The sequence below is a fragment of the Canis lupus genome, chromosome 12, assembly GCF_011100685.1.
Source record: "Canis lupus familiaris isolate Mischka breed German Shepherd chromosome 12, alternate assembly UU_Cfam_GSD_1.0, whole genome shotgun sequence".
Classification (NCBI taxonomy): Eukaryota; Metazoa; Chordata; class Mammalia; order Carnivora; family Canidae; genus Canis; species Canis lupus.
The window spans coordinates 6,458,982-6,472,734 of NC_049233.1; the positions used below are offsets into that span (position 1 = coordinate 6,458,982).

Here is a 13,753-nt window from a genome sequence, read left to right on the forward strand (position 1 = left end):
TGCAAAGGAAGCTGAGGAAACCTATTCCTGGCAAAACTGAATAGGATTGCCATAACTGTAAACCATATTGTGATTTATGCCCAGACTGAGAACACAGTTGCCCCACTCCTCCAAAACATGAGTCCCCTTAACTAGGAGAAGGAGGGAAACGACCAATAAAGTCTATCATAGAGATCTTGCTCTATTAATTACTCTTCTTCTCCACTGCGTTAGCAGGAACTACTGCTACCTATTTGCCCCTTCTCCCACAGAAGTAGAATTTTTAGGTATACATATGGTTGGCCAGAATAAGGTTTGTTTTTCCCAGCTTTCCTTGGACTGAGTGTGGTCACGTGACCAATTCCTAGGAATGAGTTGAAAGGGGAAGAAATGAACATACATTTTCTTAAAAGATTTTAATTTTATTTTTTAAAGTAGCCTCTACCCCCAATGTGAGTCTTGAATTCAGGGTTTGAGCCTTGAGATCAAGGGTCACACACACCATGGGCTGTGCTAGCCACACGCCCCAAAAAGGGGAAGAAATGAGTATAAGCACCAGACAGTAAAGAGAAAGTCATGTTTTCCCTTTCCGTCTTCCCAGTGGTTGGAACATTGATGTGGTTGGGAGTCATCTTGGACTCACTGGTCAAGGACATAGTGGAGCATAAAGAGAAGGAGCCTAGGCCTCTGAAGATTTCACAGAGTAGAGCTACCACCCCAGCTTAGGCTTTTCCATGAGAGAAAAACTGTAAGACTCTCATGTTTAAAGCAATGTTATTTTGCAGGCACACTTCTATCCTAATAAATACAACTGCCGGGATTCCTGGGTGGCGCAGCGGTTTAGCGCCTGCCTTCGGCCCAGGGCGCGATCCTGGCAGACCCGGGATCGAATCCCACATCGGGCTCTCGGTGCATGGAGTCTGCTTCTCCCTCTGCCTATGTCTCTGCCTCTCTCTCTCTCTCTCTGTGACTATCCTAAATAAAAATAAAAAAAATTTAAAATAAATAAATAAATAAATAAATAAATACAACTGCCTCCAATCCTCTGCCTGAAAGCATACTATGATCTCTCCCACCCTTGACCCTGTTTCTAATTTACATTCAGCCTTTTAGAGAAAGCAACTGATATCAACTATTACTGGATTTAAGCAGAAAAGGCATAGCTCATAGATTGTGGAGAGGCTAGAGAATTTCAGTTAGTTATCTATTGCCACAATAATGCCAAATAAACAACTACAAAACCCCAGTGGCATATTAACAATGAACAGTACTTAGTTCACAAGTCCATGGAGTTTGACTTATCTGTGGCTGGGCTGAGCTGGGCTCTCTCAGCTGAATTCGCTGAAGTGTCTGAGGTCAATTGTTGGTTAGCTAGACAGTTCTGTTGATTTTGGCCAAGCTCATTCACATGTCTGAAGCTCATCCAATTGTTGGCTGGTCTAGGATGGACTCAGCTGGGACAACTCAGGGAGACTTGGCCTAGTGCCACTTGTCTCTCATCATCCAACAGGCTGGCCTAGATCTATCCTAATGGTAATGGTGAGGACAGCAGTGACAGTGCTATAGAATGAGTGTTGATAGCCCCCCAAAATTCATGGGTTGAAGACTTAATGCCCAAGGTGGTGGTATTAGAATAGGAAGTCTTGGGGCACTGAGTGGCTCAGTTGGTTAAGCATCTGTCTTTAGCTTGGGTCGTGATACCAGGGTCCTGGAGTCAAGCCCCAAGGCAGTCTCCCTGCTTAGCGGGGAGTCTGCTTCTCCCTCTCCCTTTGCCTCTCCCACCCAATTGTGCTCTCTCTCTCTCTCTCGCTCGCTCACTCTCTCTCTCTCTCAAATAAATAAAGTATTTTTTAAAAAAGCTTTTTTTTTTAAAAAAGAAAGGGGCCTTGGGAAGTGATTAGGGTGAAGCCCTCATGAAGAAATTGGTGCCTTTATAAAAGAGGTCCCTGAGAGATCCTTGCTTCTTTCACCTCATAAGGACACAGCAAGAAGCAGAGTGGTTGCAACCTAAAGAGGCCTCTCACCAGAATCTGACCATGTTGGCACCTTGCTCTTGGACTTCCAGCCCCCAGAACTGTGAGAAGTAAATTTTTTTTGTCTATAAGCACCCCTGTCTGTGGCATTTTGTTATAGCCACCCAACAGGCTGAGACAGAGAGCAAGCACAAGTGCTTCTCAAGTCTCTGCTTGTGTAATGTTTGTTAACATCCATTGACCAAAGAAAGCAGCAAGAGTGAGTCCAGAGACTCAGAATGGGAAGGTCCAACAAGACAACATGGATGCAGGGAGAGGTAAAGAATTGAGGCCACTAGTGTAATCAAGCTATCACCCCACATTCAGAGGCCTTGCTCATGGGTGGTAGCCAACATCATACCACAGAGCCAGAATACTACAGCTACTGCCACTGATGAGCATTTGATGCTCTAGTTACACTGAGAGACCTCATGGTACCGATCTTGAGTGCTGCCACCGCCCCCTTCATGGCTGCTCCCCCAAACTGGGTGTTGCTGACACAACTGGCACTGCCTAACAAGAGAATGGAATCTTTTCTGCTAGTGTTTCTTTCTTTTTTAAGATTTTATTTATTTATTCATGAGAGACACACACACAGAGGCAGAGACACAGGCAGAAGAAGCAGGCTCCCTGTGGGGATCCCGATGTAGGACTCGATCCCAGGACCCCAGGATCATGACCTGGGGCAGATGCTCAACCACTGTGCCACCCAGGCACCCCTCTGCTAGTGTTTTTTTATACCATGAGAGCTTCCTCATTCAAAGTCTAGGCTGGGCAGATTTTATTAGCAGAGCCTATGACACACGCACGTGACTTAATTCACGAGGAAGGATGGGAAAGTGAGTAGCTGGTATTTTGAGCTCCTCACAACAGAACAACCACCAACACCACACCAGCCTCTCATTCCCTTCACAGCTAAACTTCCTTTTTTTTTTTTTTAAAGATTTATTTATTTCATTTTATTTTAGAGAGAGAGCATGAGTGGGATGAGGGGCAAAGGGAGAAGCAGACTCCTCACTAAGCAGGAAGCCTGCCACGGGGCTCCATCCTGGGATCCCAGGATCATGACCTGAGTTAAAGGCAGATACTCAACTGACTGGGCCACTCAGGCACCTCAGGAGAGGGAAAAATCTCAAGCAGACTCTCTGTTGAGTGGGGAGCCTGACTTGGGACTTGATCCCAAAACCCTGAGACCATGACCTGAATTGAAATCAAGACTCAGCCGCTTAACTGAGCATGCCACCAGGCGTCCCAAACACATAGGATATGTGATAGCTAAACTTCTTGAAAGAGCACACCTGGCTCACTTTTCTCATCTACTTCTCTTCCATTTCACTTTTGCAGTAATCAATGATTACCACACTAATGATGAAAAATCCAGTGATTTACAAGCACAGCACCTATTTTTCTCCCTCATGCTTCAGGCTGGATGTTGGTCGGGTTTAGTTCCAGGTTTCAGTTTGGGTTTTGTCTGCTACACATGGCTCATTTCTTCCTTGGACCAGCAGCTTCCAGGGCTATGTTAGGGTGGTGAATGGTAGGAACGCAGCAGGGTAAACAGAAATATGTGATGCCTCTTAAGGCACACTGTCATTTTTGCTCATGTTCTATTGGCTAGAATAAGTCTAGCAGGGAGTATACTCCACCCACTCTCATGCACAGCAAGGTCACATAGCAAGAGGGAGTAAGTAACCGAGAACAATAGTCTGGTTTACCATACTCTTCATCTGCCTCTGCCCCAGGTGAGCCATCTGGGTCCATCATAACTCTACAATTGTCCAATCACTTAGATAGTTTTCAGAGGGTGGGGGAGAAGGCAGGTACCTGGCCTTCTAGGGCATGGTTAGTAGTTTGGATTTCATTCTAAATGTAGCGAAAGCCATTTAATGTTTGGATCAGTGACTCAGTGTCCTATCTACAACACAGATCTGGTCATGTCATGCCCCTACTTGAACTTTCAGTGAATGTCTCATTGTCTACAGGAAAAGGTACCACAACTCTCATATGGTATTAGAAGGCCACCATCACTTTGCACTCTTTGTTATTACCAGGTAGTACTACTTAGGTTTCATTTCAGTTTGGACTCTCCCAGGAGCGATCCTGAGACAAGGACTTGAGAGCAAGTAGTTTATTTGAGAGATGACGGAAACACCAATAGAGAAGTGGCAGAAAGTGAAACAGGGAAGGAAGGCAGCCCATAAAGGATAAACTATTAAGCCAGCTGCCACAGTGAATAATAGAGGCTTACTCCTGTTGAGGAACTGGGAAACCCATGCCTCAGAATTATTCCATCTGAGGGATGAAGGCCGGGGAATTTACACACAAACTCCTGAGTCATTGGTTGAGGGCTACTCCCAGGAGGGGTTAACTCCTAGCTACTAAAACTAAATACTACCCCTGAATATGGGCAGTATGGTGTGCTTGTTTATTTAAAGACTTTTTAAAAATATTTTATTTATTTGAGGGAGAGACACAGTGACCATGAAAGAGAGCTTGAGTAGAGAGAAGGAGAAGGCGTCTCCCTGCTAAGCGGGGAGCCCAATGCGGGGCTCGATCCCAGGACCCTGGGATTATGACTTGAGCTGAATGGCAGACGGTTAACCAACTGAGCCACCAGCCCCTCATTTTTTTAAAGATTTTATTTATTTATTTGACAGATAGGGGGGCGAGACACAAGCAGGGGGAGCATCAGGCAGAGGGAGAGGGAGAAGCAGGCTTCCGGCTGAGCAGGAAGCCTGATGCAAGGCTTGATCCCAGGACCCCAAGATCATGACCTAAAAGCTGAAGGCAGACACTTAACCAGCTGAATCACCCAGGCATCCCTGGGCAGTATGATTTTTTGTTTGTTGTTTTGTTTTGTCTTTTTTTTTTTTTTACAGTTTTTGGGAGCTGAAAGAAGAGACTTTGGGCAAAGAGAGCATACAGAGAGGTTGAGGGATATGGATAAGGCACTGATAGTATCTCCTATGTGGATTCTCAAATGCAACTTCTCTTGTAGACTCCCATAGTTCCATAAATGTCTCATCCTTCTGGCTAGGATGCTTTTCCCTCCCTCTCTACCTGCTAAACTCCTACTCATTGTTCAAGACCTTTCTCAGCTTCCTAAACAGAGAGGATCACATCCCACTCTGTTTTCTCAGGACATAGTACACAACTCTTTTTTTTTTTTAAAGATTTTTATTTATTTATTTATGAGAGACACACACAGAGAGAGGCAGAGACACAGGCAGAGGGAGAAGCAGGCTCCATGCAGGGAGCCCGACGTGGGACTTGATCCCGGGACTCCAGGATCACGCCCTGGGCTGAAGGCGGCACTAAACCGCTGAGCCACCCGGGCTGCCCCACAACTCTTATTCTTATCACTTAGTACACTGCTTTACTTAGAAGCCTGACTCTCCTAGTAGATAACACATTTGGTAAAGGCAGGAGCTGTATTTCACAGCTCTTAATATAGTTTGATGCCTGGAATATAGTAGGTCCTCAATAAAAGCTAGTTGGATGGAGGGGTTAATTTCGATCTACAGAAAGAGTCTGGCAAGGATCTGGTGGAGTGCTACATTGCACTGTGGTCAACCTGAGGTTAAATAATAACAGTTTTTAAGCTCCTTTATCATCTCCATGACATTACCCTTCTTTCATTCATCTAGCATCCTCCTCGTCTCTCTCTCTATCCTGATATCAAAATCTGCTCTTTGATACTTCTTTTATATCAAAGGAGGAAAAAACCAAGAGATAGGACACCTGAGTTCTTGTTCTTCTTTGGCAATGACTGATTTGGAGGTCCTTGGGCAAGTTTCTTCTTCTGAACTTCAGACTCCTCATTTGTAAAGTGATCTTGAATGTCCTTGCCACTTATTAAGGGGCTCTGTCAGAATATGTCTAGAAGGATGACACACAAGGAACTGGCAACAGTGGCTGCTGCTGGGAAGGATAAATGGGTGGCTATGGGTCAAGGACATAAGGGAGACCACCTTTCTCTTAATAGCCTGTGTTAGTTTCCTGTTGCAACTACAGATTTGGTGGCATAAAAGGACACAAATTTTATCTCTCACAGGTCTAGAGGCTGAAAGAGCAAAATTAAAGGGTTAACAGGGCCACATTCCCTCTGAAGGTTTCAGGAGGAATCCTTCTTTGCCTCTTCTGGGTTCTGGCATCACTCCAATCTCTGCCACCATAGTCATGTCACTTCCTCTTCTGTCCGTGTCTTCTCCTTTGTAAGGACATTTGTCATTGGGTTTGGGACCCAATGAAGGATGATCTCATCTCAAAATTCCTAACTTTATTATTTTCACAAAGACCCTTTTTCCAAATAAGATAACATTCACAGTTTTCAGGGATTTGGATGTGGACATATCTTTTGGGAGGCCACCATTCAACATACTTATTTGCGTGTTTTGAATTGGTATCATGTACAACTTGAAGAAGGAGAGAAAGAGGAAGAAAGGAGAAAAGTAAGGACTCCATTGATAGAATCATAGGAGATTTTCTTTCTAGGATCCCTAATAGTTCAAACGAAGGTGGTCCACTCTCATTATTGATCACAAGCCCAATAACTTCCATGTCCATTTTTTCCAGAAAATCCCTATCATTTCAATCAGCAAAACATTTGCTTTCTTTTTTTAAAAAAATATTTTATTTATTTATTCATGAGAGAGAGAGAGAGAGAGAGAGGCAGAGACACAGGCAGAGGGAAAAGCAGGCTCTACACAGGGACCCCAACGTGGGACTCGATCCTGGGTCTCCAGGATCAGGCCCTGGGCCGAAGGCAGTGCTAAACTGCTGAGCCACCCGGGCTGCCCAACATTTGCTTTCAATACAAATTTTGACACAAGAGAGTGGGGAGAAAAAGGAAGGAAAGAGAAAAGATTTGTATGTGACTGAACAGATATTAAGATTTCTATTTTTCTGCCTCCTGTTCAACCCAATTTGGAAGGATCTGGCTTTAATCCACCTTTCTCCCCCCAGTTTTTATTTACTGTTGAAACAACATTATAAGAAATGATAATGGAACTCTTATCCTATGCAAGTAAAAGTATAAAGTAGCACAACACTTTGAAATGCAATTGAATACTATTTTGCAAAATTGAACACATGCACACGCCCCAGACCAGCAATTCCACTCCTACACTGATATCCTAGAGAAACCCTCCCACTTGTTCACTTATTAGGAGACATGGAGAAGAGTTCATAGCACCAGAGTTCACAGTAGCACAAAACGTGAAGCAATCGAACGCTAATCAGTAGTAACACAGATAAACTGTGCTGTTTATAAAATGGAATGTAATACAGCAGTGAAAATGAAAGAACTATAGCTATACTCCTCAACATGATCTATAGCTAAGTCTCAAAACCCTACTGCTATCTAATAGCAGCAAGCAACAGAAGAATAGATACAATACAATATATTATTTAAGGTTACAAACATAAGTGGAAAAGTATAAAGGAAACAAGAGGACAATACAAAATTCTTTTTTAAAATGATTTATTTTGGAGAGAGAGCATGCACACTGTGCAAGCAAGGGGAGAGGCAGAGGAGAGGGAGAGAGAGAGACGGAGGCTCCCCACTGAGCACAGAGCCTGAGTAGAGGGTTGATCTCATGACCCTGAGATTATGACTGGAACCAAAATCAAGAGTCAGATGCCCCAAATGAGCCTCTCAGGTTGCCTGAGGACAATACAAAATTCTGTATAGTGGTTGTACCTGGCGTGAGGGGAGTGCCTATAGGAGGGGACTGCCGCCCTCCCCCACCAAATGCAAGAGGCTTTTAAGGTATTGGTGATGTCCTATTGGATGGTGTAAGGAGTGGATGCATGAGTACAAATGTTATTATTCATTGAACTGTACATATTAATTTTATACATTCTCTTCTGTATATGCTATGTTTAACATCCCATAAGAAAGACCTGCTAGAGGTGAGGATGTGGAGCAAGGAAAACTCTGCACATTGCTCTAGGTCAAATATAAATTGGAAAAACCATTTTGGAGAGAATTTTGCAATATATAGTAAAGTGGAAGTTATACATATTCGGTGATCTAGCAGTGCCTTTCCTAGGTATTCCCTAGGTACTTTAAGCAATGGTTTCACACTTTCTGACAATAACCTGTCATTAAGAAATATATTTGACATTACATTCAAGCATGCACATATGCACACAAACACAGGTTTGTATAAGTGTGTACAAAGTTGAAACAAAAATTTCACAAAACACCACCTATCCTTATCACATGCAATACACCTTAATCTTTTCTAATCCACTCTATTCTTTTTCAAAATTGAGATACAACTAACATATAACATTGTGTAAGTTTAAGGAATAAATGTTCCTGTGCATTCTACTTCATTAAAGGTCCCAACCTTTAAATTCATTTTAACTCACTACCAGTTCACAGATGAATTTGAATAATACTGCACTAGAGAGAATTTCGTACATGGTAATATGTAAAAGAATGTTAATTGAGTGCTGTTCAAAATTTAAAAAAAAGAATTGGAGACAACATTTGAGGAATATTCACAGGGTGGAACACAATATTGCAGCTCAGATAAATAAACTGGAGCTCCATTTATCAACAGAATACTGAGGGGGAAAAAGCTAGTGGCTAAAGCTTATGCACATTGTAGTGCTATATAAAGTTTCAAAATGTGAAAAACATGTATATGGATACCCATATATACAGTAAAAATTTGCAACGTGCATAGAAAGCTGAACACAGAACTCAGAATTGTGGTTTCTGCTGGAGAAAGGAAGGGGAACGGGATGAAGGAAAGACAAAAAAGGGGACTTAAATTTTATTGTAAAGTTTTTTTTTTTTTGGTCTCTTAAACCTTATCCTTATATGTTACTTATTATTTATTCTTTTTAAAAAAGATTTATCTATTTATCCTAGAGAGAGAGAGAGGGAGAGAGAGAAAGAAGAGGGGAAAGGCAGAGGGGGAGAAACCCAAGCATATTCCATGCTGAGTGCAGGGCCCTGCATGGAGCTGGAGTCAGGGCTCCACAGGGGCTCAATCCCACAACCCTGAGACCATGACCTGAGCCGAAACCATGAGTCCAATGTTCAACTGACTGAGCCACCCAGACGTTCCTATTCTTTATTCTTTATTGCAGGGTTTGGCAGACTCATGAGCCAAATCTGGCATGCTTTTTTTGTATGGCTTCTGAGCTAAGAAGGGTTTTTACATTTTTAAATTGTTGGGGAAAAAATTGAAAGATTAATATTTCATGTTGTGAAAATTACATAACATTCAGATTTTTGTGTCCACAAATAAAGTTTTGTGGGAACACCATCTACACTATTTTATTTTCATATTGTCTGTGGTTGTTTTCATGCTACAGGGCAGAGTTGAGAAGTTGCAACAGATATTGTATGGCCAGAAAGGCTGAAAATATTTACAGTCTTGCTCTTTAGAGAAAAACTTTACTTACCCCTAGTTAAGTATCCGATATATATATATATATATATATATATATATATATATATATATTTCTTTCTTTCTTTCTTTCATCTTTTTTGCTTATCCCTTTGCCTTCTCTAATATAACTAATATAATATTTCACTCTTTCTAGAGGTTGTTTAGGTACCAAGAAAGCTCTGTTGCTTTTAGATCACAGATTGACCTCACCATCCCTTTGGTAGCCCAACACAACATTCTGTGGTGCATTGTGAGGGCTGCTTTTTTTTTTTTTTTAAGATTTTTATTTATTTGAGAGAGAAAGAGAATGGGTAGAGGGGAGGGACAGAGGGAGAGGGACATGCAGACTTCCTGATGAGCAGGGAACCCGACATAGTGCTCAATCCTGTGACCCCAGAATCATGACCTGAGCCAAAAGCAGACACTTAACCAACTGAATCACCCAGGCACCCTCGAGGGCTGCTTCTTGCTCACCTGTCTTCTCATCACAGTGTCTACTCCACTCCTTTGCTGAGGTTAAAGTCTGCCAGTGATCTCTTTGTAACTAAGTCCAAATGATTTTTATCTTCCCCAATCGGGCTCCTTTCTACTGTTCTTCAAGCGTCTCTCTCTCTCCCTCTCTCCTGCTTCTTGCTCACCCTGCTTCTCATCACAGTGTCTACTCCACTCCTTTGCTGAGGTTAAAGTCTGCCAGTGATCTCTTTGTAACTAAGTCCAAATGATTTTTATCTTCCCCAATCGGGCTCCTTTCTACTGTTCTTCAAGCGTCTCTCTCTCTCCCTCTCTCCCTCTCTCTTTTCCTTGCACGTCTCTACTCAGAGCTTATCTCTTCCACGGAACTTTCTCTAAGGATTGGGATACACCCACCTTTTTTGAATCCACATGCAACCCACACTTGGCTCATTCTCTAACTCTACTTTGCCCCTAATTGAGTTGTTTTACTCTCCTTTGAATGAAGATGAAGTTAAGGAGGGAAAAGCTAAAAGCTTGCAGGCAAATAAGAGATTTGAGAAAATTGAGATTCTTCTATTTACACTTTCAAAATAATCAAACCCAGCTGGCTCACTCAGTAGAGCATGAGACTCTTGATCTTTGGATCATGAGGTCCAGCCCCACATTGGGTGTAGAGATTACTTCTAAAAAATGAATAAAAAAATCAAATCCTTGGAATAAATTCAAGGGTCACAGGCCATACTGTGCTAGAAACAGATCTACAGAGTGAGGTCCACAAATCAGCAACATCAGTGTCACGTGGGGGCTTGTAGACTCTAGCCCAGACTTACTGAATCAGAATCTAGGCTTTTAACATAATCACATGTACACTAAAGTATAAGACTGGTCTAGTGAGCTTGCAAGTATCTGCACTAAGAGCCTCCATTAAAAGTGCTCCAGGGAAGGACACCTGGGTGTCTCAGTGGTTGAGCATCTGTTTTTGGCTCAGGTTGTGATCCCGGGGTCCTGGGACGGAGTCCTGCATTGAGCTCCCTGCAGAGAACCTGCTTCTCCCTCTGCTTATGTCTCAGTCTCTCTCTCTCTCTCTCTCTTTCTCTCTCCGTGTCTCATGAATAAATGAAAAAATAAAATATTTTCTTTTTTAAAGTTCTCCAGGGACTCCTTGGGAACTTTAAACAAATGATTTTCGCCTCTAGTTGGGCAAAATTTGCTGTGAAGGTGATTTGGCTCCCACAGCTATCACCCCTTTGATGGACACAGTTGATTCAATTCATCTTCTGACTAGGTGGGTGGCCTCTCTCCCTCATCACTCTAGGTACAGCTTCATTTCTCTGAAGCTGTGAAAGAGTTTGAAGAGGACTATCTTTCCCAAGATAGGAAGATTGCTCTTCAACCAAGAGCATTGGCAAGCTTATAGAATTTTTGGTAAAGTGGACACATCCTACTAGGGGTTAGAAAACATAACTTCTGTCATATTTTCCAGCAAAAAAATGTTGATGAACAACATAAAACCAGAAGACAAGAATAATTTATACTTTTCATTCTCTTACTTAGTAAATATTATGCACTCACTATATGCCAAGAGGTATTCTAGTTGAGAAAAGCAGGGAACAAAACAAAAAGAATCTGCCTCAGTGGAGCTTACATTCTAGGGGATGGAGGCAGACAAAAAACAAGTACATAATATGTCACGTAGTGATAATGTTTTAAAGAAAAATAAAATGATGGAGACTGCTGTTTAAGATGAGTGGTGGGGGCAGCGCCTGGGTGGATTAGTCAGTTGAGTGTCCTACTCTTGGTTTCAGCTCAGGTCATGACCTCATGGGTCATGAGATTGAGCCCTTGCATCAGGCTCCATACTCAGTGGGGAGTCTGCTTAAAAATCCTTTCCCTCTGCCCCTTCCTGTGCTTACACTCTCTCTTTCAAATAAATAAATAAATAAATAAATAAATAAATAAATAAATTCTTTTAAAATTAAAAAAAAATAAAGGTGAGTGGTCAGGGACAACACCCCCCATGTGAATACATTTTGGAATAGATCTGAGTGAGATGAGGGATAAAGTCATCTAGATATTTAGGGGGAGAGAATTTCAAGTGGAGGAAGTGGCTAATACAAAGATCTTGAGGTGGGAATATGCGTGGAGTATTTGAGAAGCAGGGAAAAGGCCAATAAATGTGGTTGGAGAAGATTAAGCAAGAAAGAGAGTGGAATCAAATCATGTAGAGTCTTTGAGGAGCTTGCATTTTATACTAAGTGTGATGGAGACATGGTATTGAGCAGAGGAATGACACAATCCGATTGACATTTTAAAAGGCTTTCTATGAATGCTGTGTAGGAAATAGACTCTAAGGGGGCAAGAGTGTAAGCAAGCAGGGAGGCTGCTGTAAAGATGTGGTTGGTTTAGATTCTAGTGATGATAATGCTGGTGGTGAGAGAGGACCCAACAATCTCAACTTCCTTAATTAAAAACTATTTAAAGAGCTATCATGAGATGATTAGGGTGAATTTCTTTTCACGTTGGATGAGAACCTGGTTTAGATGCAGAAAATAAAGAGCAGGAATAATAGGGCTTCTCCAGGGATCCCTGGGTGGCGCAGCGGTTTAGCACCTGCCTTTGGCCCAGGGCGCTGATCTTGGAGACCCGGGATTGAATCCCACGTTGGGCTCCCGGTGCACGGAGCCTGCTTCTCCCTCTGCCTATGTCTTTGCCTCTCTTTCTCTCTCTCTCTGTGACTATCATAAATAAATAAATAAAAATTAAAAAAAATAGGGCTTCTCCAGACCGAGCAATGTTAACAGCAACCCCTGGGAATCAGCGTTATTTAACGTTTCTTAAATGATTAAGAAAAAGGAATACTTTGAGACATTTCTAGGTACACAAATTATACTCTGCTTTTCACACAGTGAAATGTCAAGTCAATAGGGAGCATCTTCTGGAACATTTCTAAAGCTATGTGAGTAGGCTGTAAAATGGCGGGTGACTTGCCACATGGACTAGTATAAGACAGCTCACATAGAGGGAGACAATTCAGATGATTCCTTGAATAATGAACTCTGAACTGCCTGCCAGTTGCCACCAAAGAAAGGGATCTAGAAGTTGCTATACATTATTTCTTCAAGATGTCAACTCTTGCAAAGCCCAAAATTCCAGCAAAAGTTCTGGCTGTCCAAATTGAAGATTAAACATGAGCTTCAACAAAAACCTCAGGAAACTCCTTCTGGATGGAGCTCAGTGTACAGTGCTGGTCACTGCATTCTAAGGAAAAGAAGAGCCAAAGAAAGGCAGAGAAAACAATTAAAAGGCTAGAGAGGCTTTTGTTAGATGGATTAAACGCCCATAAAAGTGACTGAGATGATGAAAGGCTATGGAAGCTTCAAACAAATTTTTAAAAAAGATTTTATTTATTTATTTGAGAGAGAATGAGTGTGAGAAAGAGCATGGGGGGGAGGTGGGGGGGGGAGAAGTAGGCTCCCCACTGAGCAGGGAGCACCAAAGAAGGTTCAACCCAGACTCTGGAATCACAACCTGAGCCCAAATCAGAAGCTTAACCCACTGAGCCACCCAGGCACCCTGGAAGCTAAAAAAATTAATAGAAAGTAAAAACAGCCCCTTTCATACAATATCAATGTAAAATCAGGGCGCAAAAGAAGCTTGAAATGGGGGTAATGCTAATATAGAAAAAGGCCATTGGAGGGCTTGTGTTCTTTTTTAGACAGGGAGTCCTTAGGTGTTCTCTAATATGTGGGAGGAGGTGTTGTAGTGGTAATTGGAAGTGGGGATGAAGGACAAGCAGTAGTTCTTTGTTGGGATCTGAACTACTCTGGACTAGGGTGTGCTCCCTGCCCACTCCCCGTCTCCCATCCCACCACAATCACTGTGTTCAGAGCAAAAAAC

The 13,753-nt window shown here is 42.3% G+C and overlaps 1 protein-coding gene across 5 annotated transcripts in view; it reads right to left on the bottom strand.

The window, feature by feature from the left end:
- TMEM217 (transmembrane protein 217) overlaps positions 1-13,753 on the bottom strand; it is a 49,573-nt gene that overhangs the window by 34,247 nt on the left and 1,573 nt on the right. The window lies entirely within an intron of this gene.